At 44.6% G+C, this 7,259-nt stretch overlaps 1 pseudogene; it reads right to left on the bottom strand.

Annotated features, from left to right (window-relative positions):
* Positions 1–828: 828 nt before the first annotated feature.
* LOC146172034 (uncharacterized) lies at positions 829–1,556 on the bottom strand (annotated as a pseudogene).
* Between the last annotated feature and the right edge of the window lie 5,703 nt (positions 1,557–7,259).

The following is a 7,259-nucleotide window of genomic DNA, read 5'->3' on the forward strand; positions in this document are numbered from 1 at the left end:
GTGACATTCGCGACTTGCACTTGAATATGAATTCCGCTACGTGCGGAATGTTGCAAAATCAAAACTTGCTCAGCACTGTTAGATGACGAAACATCTTCATGTATTTCAGCTTCACGGACTCGGCCTTGCATTTGAGGTCGTTTGCGGTTGCATACTTTTTGAAAGTGGCCCTTCAGACCACAAAATGAACAAGTCTTCCCATGCGCTGGGTACTGCGGCGCTGATGCTAAGTGGTCTTGCGAGCCGCATCGGAAACAATGTGTTGAACCTTGAAGTAGGTTTTTTTTAGCGCGAACGAAGAAGGTGAGACGTACACATACAAGCGCTAACTATCAACTGAGTTTATTCGTGGAAGGCAGCATCATATATAGGCCAAAGGGTGGGAGGTGATGAATCGAAAGTTAATATCAATGAAAAAGAAATAAATCAAACGAATGCATCAGCAAACTCTCGTTATCTCTGTTCGCGGCTGAGATTAACTTTTTCAACGCCACTACCTGTTGACTCTGCCAAAAGTATCTTTTAAAGTGTAAAACACGCCCACCCGCGCATGCGTCCTGATTTCTTGGCTTTTACCTTGTGATTTTTTATTTATTTTTTCATTGTTATTACCTTGCGATTGATTATCTCCCACCCTTCGGCCTATATATGATGCTGCCTTCCACGAATAAACTCAGTTTATAGCGCTTGTGTGTTTACGTCGCGCCTTTCTTGTCCTTGTTTTTGTTCGCGCTAAAAAAAAAAAAAAAAAAAAAACCTACATCAAGATGAACTACCTACGCGCCCAGCCGGAAGTTTTATTGTGTTGAAGCGGAGCAGCTACTCCGTACTGGGTTCCGCTCAGGGGGGCGGTTTCGCTGCGGCGCACGTGTGCCAACCGCGCCCCTCGTTAGCATCTGCTGAAAGGAAGCTGCTGGATGCGCATTTTTTTTTTCGAAAAATTCGAGGATGGTTTACGACGCTGCCGCAATGAAATTGCCTCGACCGAAGCAGAAAGCTTCTTCAGTTCTTCCGCTGCCTGCTCAAACTGAAGTGCAATTCGAACTGAATTATCGAAAGACAGTGTGGACAGTAACCGTTCACGTACGCGGTTGGAAGCTACGCGAGCAACGAATTGATCTCGCAGCGCATCATCTTGAGAAGCAAACAAACAATGTGCGGCTAGCTCCCGTAGAGCGACAACAATGTCATGAACAGACTCGCCTGTGTTTTGGCTGCGGCGGTGAAAACGATGGCGCTCGACGATAACGTTGCACGACGTCGAAAACAGCTGCCGTAATGCGGCGAGTGCAGAGTCGTAATCGTCAGGAGCGGCAGACTTGTCATGGGCGAGGGCTGCGACGCTGGCCCATGCATGTAACGTCTGATAAACACGCTGGCCCTCCGCCCCCAAACAATGCAAAAGAATAGCCAATTGCGCTGCTCTGGCTTGAATGCGGCGGCTCCGGATGCCCCAAGTACACGCTGAACATCTGCTCCCATTGCTCCCATGTAAATGACGGACGGCCGGGCGTCGGAAGGAAGAACGGTGGCGGAGCAAGCCCGGTGAAGTTCATGTCGGCGGTTCCGGACGGTGCGGCGGGGTTGGGGTAGGTAGGGGTAGGTTCACAGCATCCTCGTCGCCAATCTGGTGTTTTCGAAGGTAGAAGCAGACTCCAGCCGACCCGAACGAACACAACCTGTTTATTCACGCACACACACACACACACACACACACACACACACATATATATATATATATATAAGAAACGCCCCCTGGGGAATAAAGAATTCAAACCGAAAACGAAACAATATAACAGTGTCATGGACGGAAGGGCGTATAGTACGGCAAATCAGCTCTGTGACCTACCTTGTAGAAACGCAGAACGTCGCCCGGCATGGTCATATTAAACAATTGCGTTCACAAAGTTGTTTCCGACATGCAGGGTTGGAGACCGAGGCGACGAGTCCTAGATTATACCCAGGACCAAGGACTCCGCACGTCATCAGGAGGCCCTCGCCGAACCCTAACAGGCGCATCATGAGGTGGGCATGCCTGCCCTGAGGCTACCCATCACGGATGACATGGCACATCATCAAGAGGGCTTCACCGCACGCCAGCAGGTCCATCCTGAGGTGGGCACGCCTGCACCTCCCCTTCTCGACGATACAACAAATCGGAACGCACCACCACCGCCACTGGAAGAGCAGGAAGCGCAATCTCCATCTGCGGACATCGGATATCTTTGGGCGAAAGGTGAAACTCATTCAGACCCTCAAACACCTCTGCGCAAAAGTCAGCGCACTCGAAAACCACCTGACCGGTACACTGTCATGATTTCCGTCGTGGAAGCCAAGGAATAAAGACAATGATCTTGGGGGGGGGGAGGGGGGGGGGTGATAGCGCCTGTGCAAGATGCGCCACTTGTGCACTGATAGCAGCAGCGGATAAGTAACCGCGCTGGCTATATAAGCGCGTCAAAAAACGAATTAACTGCATTCCTTATCCTGCACCTGGTCTCGGCTGTTTCTTCTAGTACGGCCAGCTCGGCTGCCGCCGCTACTACAGTTCGTTTGTTCGTCCGTTCGTCCGCTTGTTCGTTCGTTCCTTCATTTGTTTGTCCGTCCGTCCGTCCGTCCGTCCATGTCCATCCGTTCGTTCATCCCTTCGTTCGTTCGTTCGTTCGTCTTGCCGTGTGCAGATTTATAACATTCCTGTTTTTGTATGATTGTTCCGTTCGTCCTCTACTTGCCCCGTTCCAAATGTAGCGTTTTCTGAGGAAAACTGTAGTGAGGTCGTTTTAATATCTTACCACTAACATTGATGTTTTTCCCAATACTGAGGAAATGAGTTCTCATTGTACTTTGGTGAAGGAAAAAATGAATGTTTTTTTTTATGTATTTGGCGCCCATAGAGGTTGTTCTCTGTACGCAAACATTGTGAGCAGGTTTCATCTTCCTAATTTTTGCTCGCCCTTCGTGCAATTTTATCTCTCGTCGACCATGAAAGTTTTTTTCTAGGCCCAGTTTATGTGAAGATGTCACGTGTTGTTTGGATTCTTTTATTTCGAGACATTCAAATCCTGCGTATGTATATTCTGTGCAGGGTGTTTTTGTTGTGTCTTACGTCGTTGCTGACCATCAATTTGTCTACTGTATCAACAAGTAGCTCGGCAGGTTTTGGGGGAGAAGAAACTTTCTCTTAAACGAGCACAGACTGAAACGAGTTGAAGGGCGATTCACCCCACGCAGAGATAAAGTTTACTCCCTGGGGCTGGAAACATTTGAGGCACAAAGCATTCTGCTCTTCGAGACGTTTAGTGCGATGCACCATGAAAGTTGGCCAGCTTCTAGACACCCCCAATTACAGAGGATGCCGGAAACTTGACAGGACCAGCCAACCTGGCGCTTTTTCGCCAAATGCGAAGAGCTGTCCTCTTGATGGTTTGGTTTGGTTTGGTTTGGGGGGTTTAACGTCCCAAAGCGACTCAGGCTATGAGAGATGCCGTAGTGGAAGACTCCGGAAATTTCGACCACCTGGGGTTCTTTAACGTGCACTGACATCGCACAGCACACGGGCACCTTGCTTTTCGCCTCCATCGAAAAGCGGCCGCCGAGGCTGGGATTCTATCCCGCGTCCTTGGGAACAGTAGTCGAGCGCCGTAACCACTGTGCCACCCCGGCGGGGCTGTCCTCTTGAATTGGTGTGGATGACTGGTCCTCGCGCAATTGTATTAAATAAAAACATCTCAGGCAAAGGAAATGAAATTGCGCAGAAAACGCTTGGCGTCACTGGGTTTGTCATTGACCCATTAATAATTCCTTTTTTTAAAAGAACTTAGGAATCATAACAATTACAAGAATGAGCCTGAAAAGTAACCATTTTGTTAAAAAGATGATAGATGGCTTTCCTATAATGAGAGGATCGTTTGGAAGGTGGAAAAGTTTGTCTACAGGAGCGTATATAGTAATTCATTTTAATGTTCAGAAGCCAGCGAATGGCACTTTGTTTCAATTTATCGAAGTTCATAGCAAAATACAGTTTTGCTTTGGGACAGACGCTATAGCTGACGTACAAATTACCTGACTGGGCCCTCGGCGCCACATTCGACACGCGCAACACAGTGCATCAGGCACAGAGCAGCATAAAATGTTCAGCCACATGTCGGGTTGTAGCAGAATTACAAACCAGAGGTAAACATACCTCAAGGAAAAACTTTCAAACACAATAATTGCTATAAAACGACGGAAGTAGGAAAAAAACAGTCACCTATGTTCTAAAAAGTATGCCTTACCTTTTTGGAAGGTTAAAAAATTGGTCAAATATGTCAGGGTAGCAGTACAAAAGGTTAGAAATTTGCCACTGAATTGAGTGTATTCTATAGTCGGTTCTTATACGAGGTTTTATAAAGTTCACACTTCTAAACACATAATGTGAATCTGAGTTGACAAACGTACTTAAAAACGCACTACAATCTGTTTTGTATTGTCGGTATATAAATTATAATAGTCATTGTTTATAGAGGGCTATAATACTTAGTATATGACTTATTCTGAAGTATGCAGAAACAGAATTATGTCTAGACAGATTGCAAATGAACCGAAGGCCTTTCTTTTGCAAAATATAATTCCTTTCCATGTTTGTTTCTGCACCCGTTCCCCATACCAACAGGCAGTACTAAACTCTACAGTGTGCAGTGGGAAAATAAGGTTGATTCCTGAAGTGCATTGAAGGAAGCGAGCGAAATGTATTCAGTATACTTATGCATTGGGCAGTTTTAGTGGATACAAAGTCTACATAGTAAGACAAGCGAAGATTTTCGTGAAATAAAACATCGAAATACTTATGCTCTCAAACACGTTCTAAGGGGAAAGATTAGAACGAAAGCGTGATGTTTTTATTTATTTATTTATCTCTCGCTCTCTCTCTCTCTCTCTCTCTCTCTCTCTATATATATATATATATATATATATATATATATATATATATATATATATATATATATATATATATATATATATATTTATTTAGTGTGTTGGGAGCTAAAATATATATTTAGTTTTATTAGCATTTAACATCAGCTGGTTGGCACAAAGCCATCTCGACAGAGCTTCAAGCAATCTGTTATCTGAAGACACAGAGAGGGTAAGCTTTGCAAGGAAATAAAGTAATAGGGCAGATTCTGTTGACTTCCCTCTCTGGAAACCGTACTGGGCTGCAGAGAGCAAGGCATTTTCAGTCAAGTGCTTAGTTAGCCTTAGATTAATTACTTCTTCTACTATCTTGGAAAACAGTGGGAGGACTGATATTGGGCGATAGTTACTGATACAATCGACGGCACCCCCTTTGTGTAGAACTATGACTTTAGCCATTTTCATTTTATCTGGAAATATTCCTGTAGATAACACCTGATTAGTTAAGTGGCATAACACTTCAGATAGAATATCAGAAACCACTTTGATTGGTGCTGCCATAATACCATCGAAACCACATGAACTGTTATTTTTAAGGTCATAAACTAGGTCGACAATTTCGGTTTCTGTGACTGGATAAAGAAACATGGACTTAGTCAGGTTGCACTGAATATACTTATCGAAATCGTAAGAACCAGAAGTAGTAAAAGATCCAAAAGTTAAAAAATGTCTATTGAACACATTACTGAGAGCCACACCACCGTACATTTGGTTATCAATCTTTAATTCAGCAGGTAAAACTGTGTGGTGTTTGCCAAGTAAGCTTTTTACAATGCGCCATGTCTTTTGAGGATCATAATAAATGTCAGCAAATTTATGGGCATAGTAGTGGATACGTGCTTTCTTTATATCGTTACCTAACTTGTTACGAATCTTTTTGTATTCCTGAAATAATAATTTCTCTCTGCATGATAGGAACTTATGGAAGAGAGTATTTCGTGCTTTTATTCATATCTCAAAATAGCGTGTAACCCAACGTTCCCTAGCCCTCACATTTTTTTTTTATTTTGACGCTAGGCTTTGCGATATTATACAATTTTCTTTTTCGAGGAATCGCTCGCATTGATAGAACCGTCAATAGCGCCTACGAGAGATCGGATTTGTTCAATTTTAACATTTGTTATCATTCGTGCAGAGTGTGTTCTGTCTGTGCAACGAATTTCTGTAGACCGCCCTCTTGGTATAAAACAGAAAAGGGACAAATGACGTCGCTAGGAAGGACACCAGACATCGTGTTGTGGTCGCAGCGTAATAAAAAGAAGTCCATTTATGATTAGTATTATCACCCTATTGCAAAAACCAGCGTCTCCCAGCGTCTTCCAGTGCGAAATCAGTAAGAGTTTTGCGCTGGTTTTGCACTGGATCTGCTGGGCACGCTGGAGGTCTGCGATATTCACTGGAGCAGTAACGGGAAAATACTGTTGGCAGTGGTACGATGGGAGAAAAATGCTGGGATTAGTTTTTTGACGCTGGGTATGTCGCTGGCATCCGCGATGCAGTGTATGTGCGTTGAAGCCGCATTAGAGTCGCACTGGTCCCAGTGCCCCAGTATAGCCGGTGCGGCCTGCGACGTCAACCGGTGTAGCATCCCTCAGGGGCCAACAGGGCAACAGCGTACTCGCAATCGACCATCGGTGCGCCTATGAAACATATGGTTTAAGCAAGCGCTTTTTGCTGCGAAGTCATTGCGCACCTGTAAGATAACAAAGGCAGTATCGTTTTTCTAGAGTTTCCATCTTTCGATAGGTCGTTTCGAACGTTTCGAGAGAAACCACGACCGCCGCGCCTCTGATATCTCAATGACACATTGACGATTAACGCACAACTAAAGCTGGAATTGAATAATGTGGGCTACCATGCATAACCAACTTCACAGCTGATCTTAAGAGCACTCTAACACAATGATTACTGCCAAAATGTTCAATGCGGGCTCAATCGCAGGCGAGCGTAGCCTGCACCACTGCCCAATATAAACAGCAGAAAGAAAAACTAAAACGAGGAAGAGAGTAGTTTACCGAGTGATGGGCCGATGAGAGAAAAAACAACATAAAGCACTTGTAATGCATAATATCTTGCGTGTTTCTTAAGCTTTTGCGCTCCTTCTTACTCTGCGTACAAAGTAGCCGAGCCCTCGGTCATCGCAACGCTTCCTGAAATGTTTACATACAAATAAAGTTTAGTTACACGCAAAATAGTGTCGTCGCTGCTGCGCTTGCCGGTATTGAAGCATGATTGCACTTTTTTCCTTGAAGGATTGTACTAAAGCTCCGTGTTCAGCGAAAATTACGCCCATGGTAGCAGAGCAC

The sequence above is a fragment of the Amblyomma maculatum genome, unplaced genomic scaffold (genome assembly GCF_055883805.1).
Source record: "Amblyomma maculatum isolate TAMU_Amacu unplaced genomic scaffold, ASM5588380v1 scaffold_15, whole genome shotgun sequence".
Lineage (NCBI taxonomy): Eukaryota > Metazoa > Arthropoda > Arachnida > Ixodida > Ixodidae > Amblyomma > Amblyomma maculatum.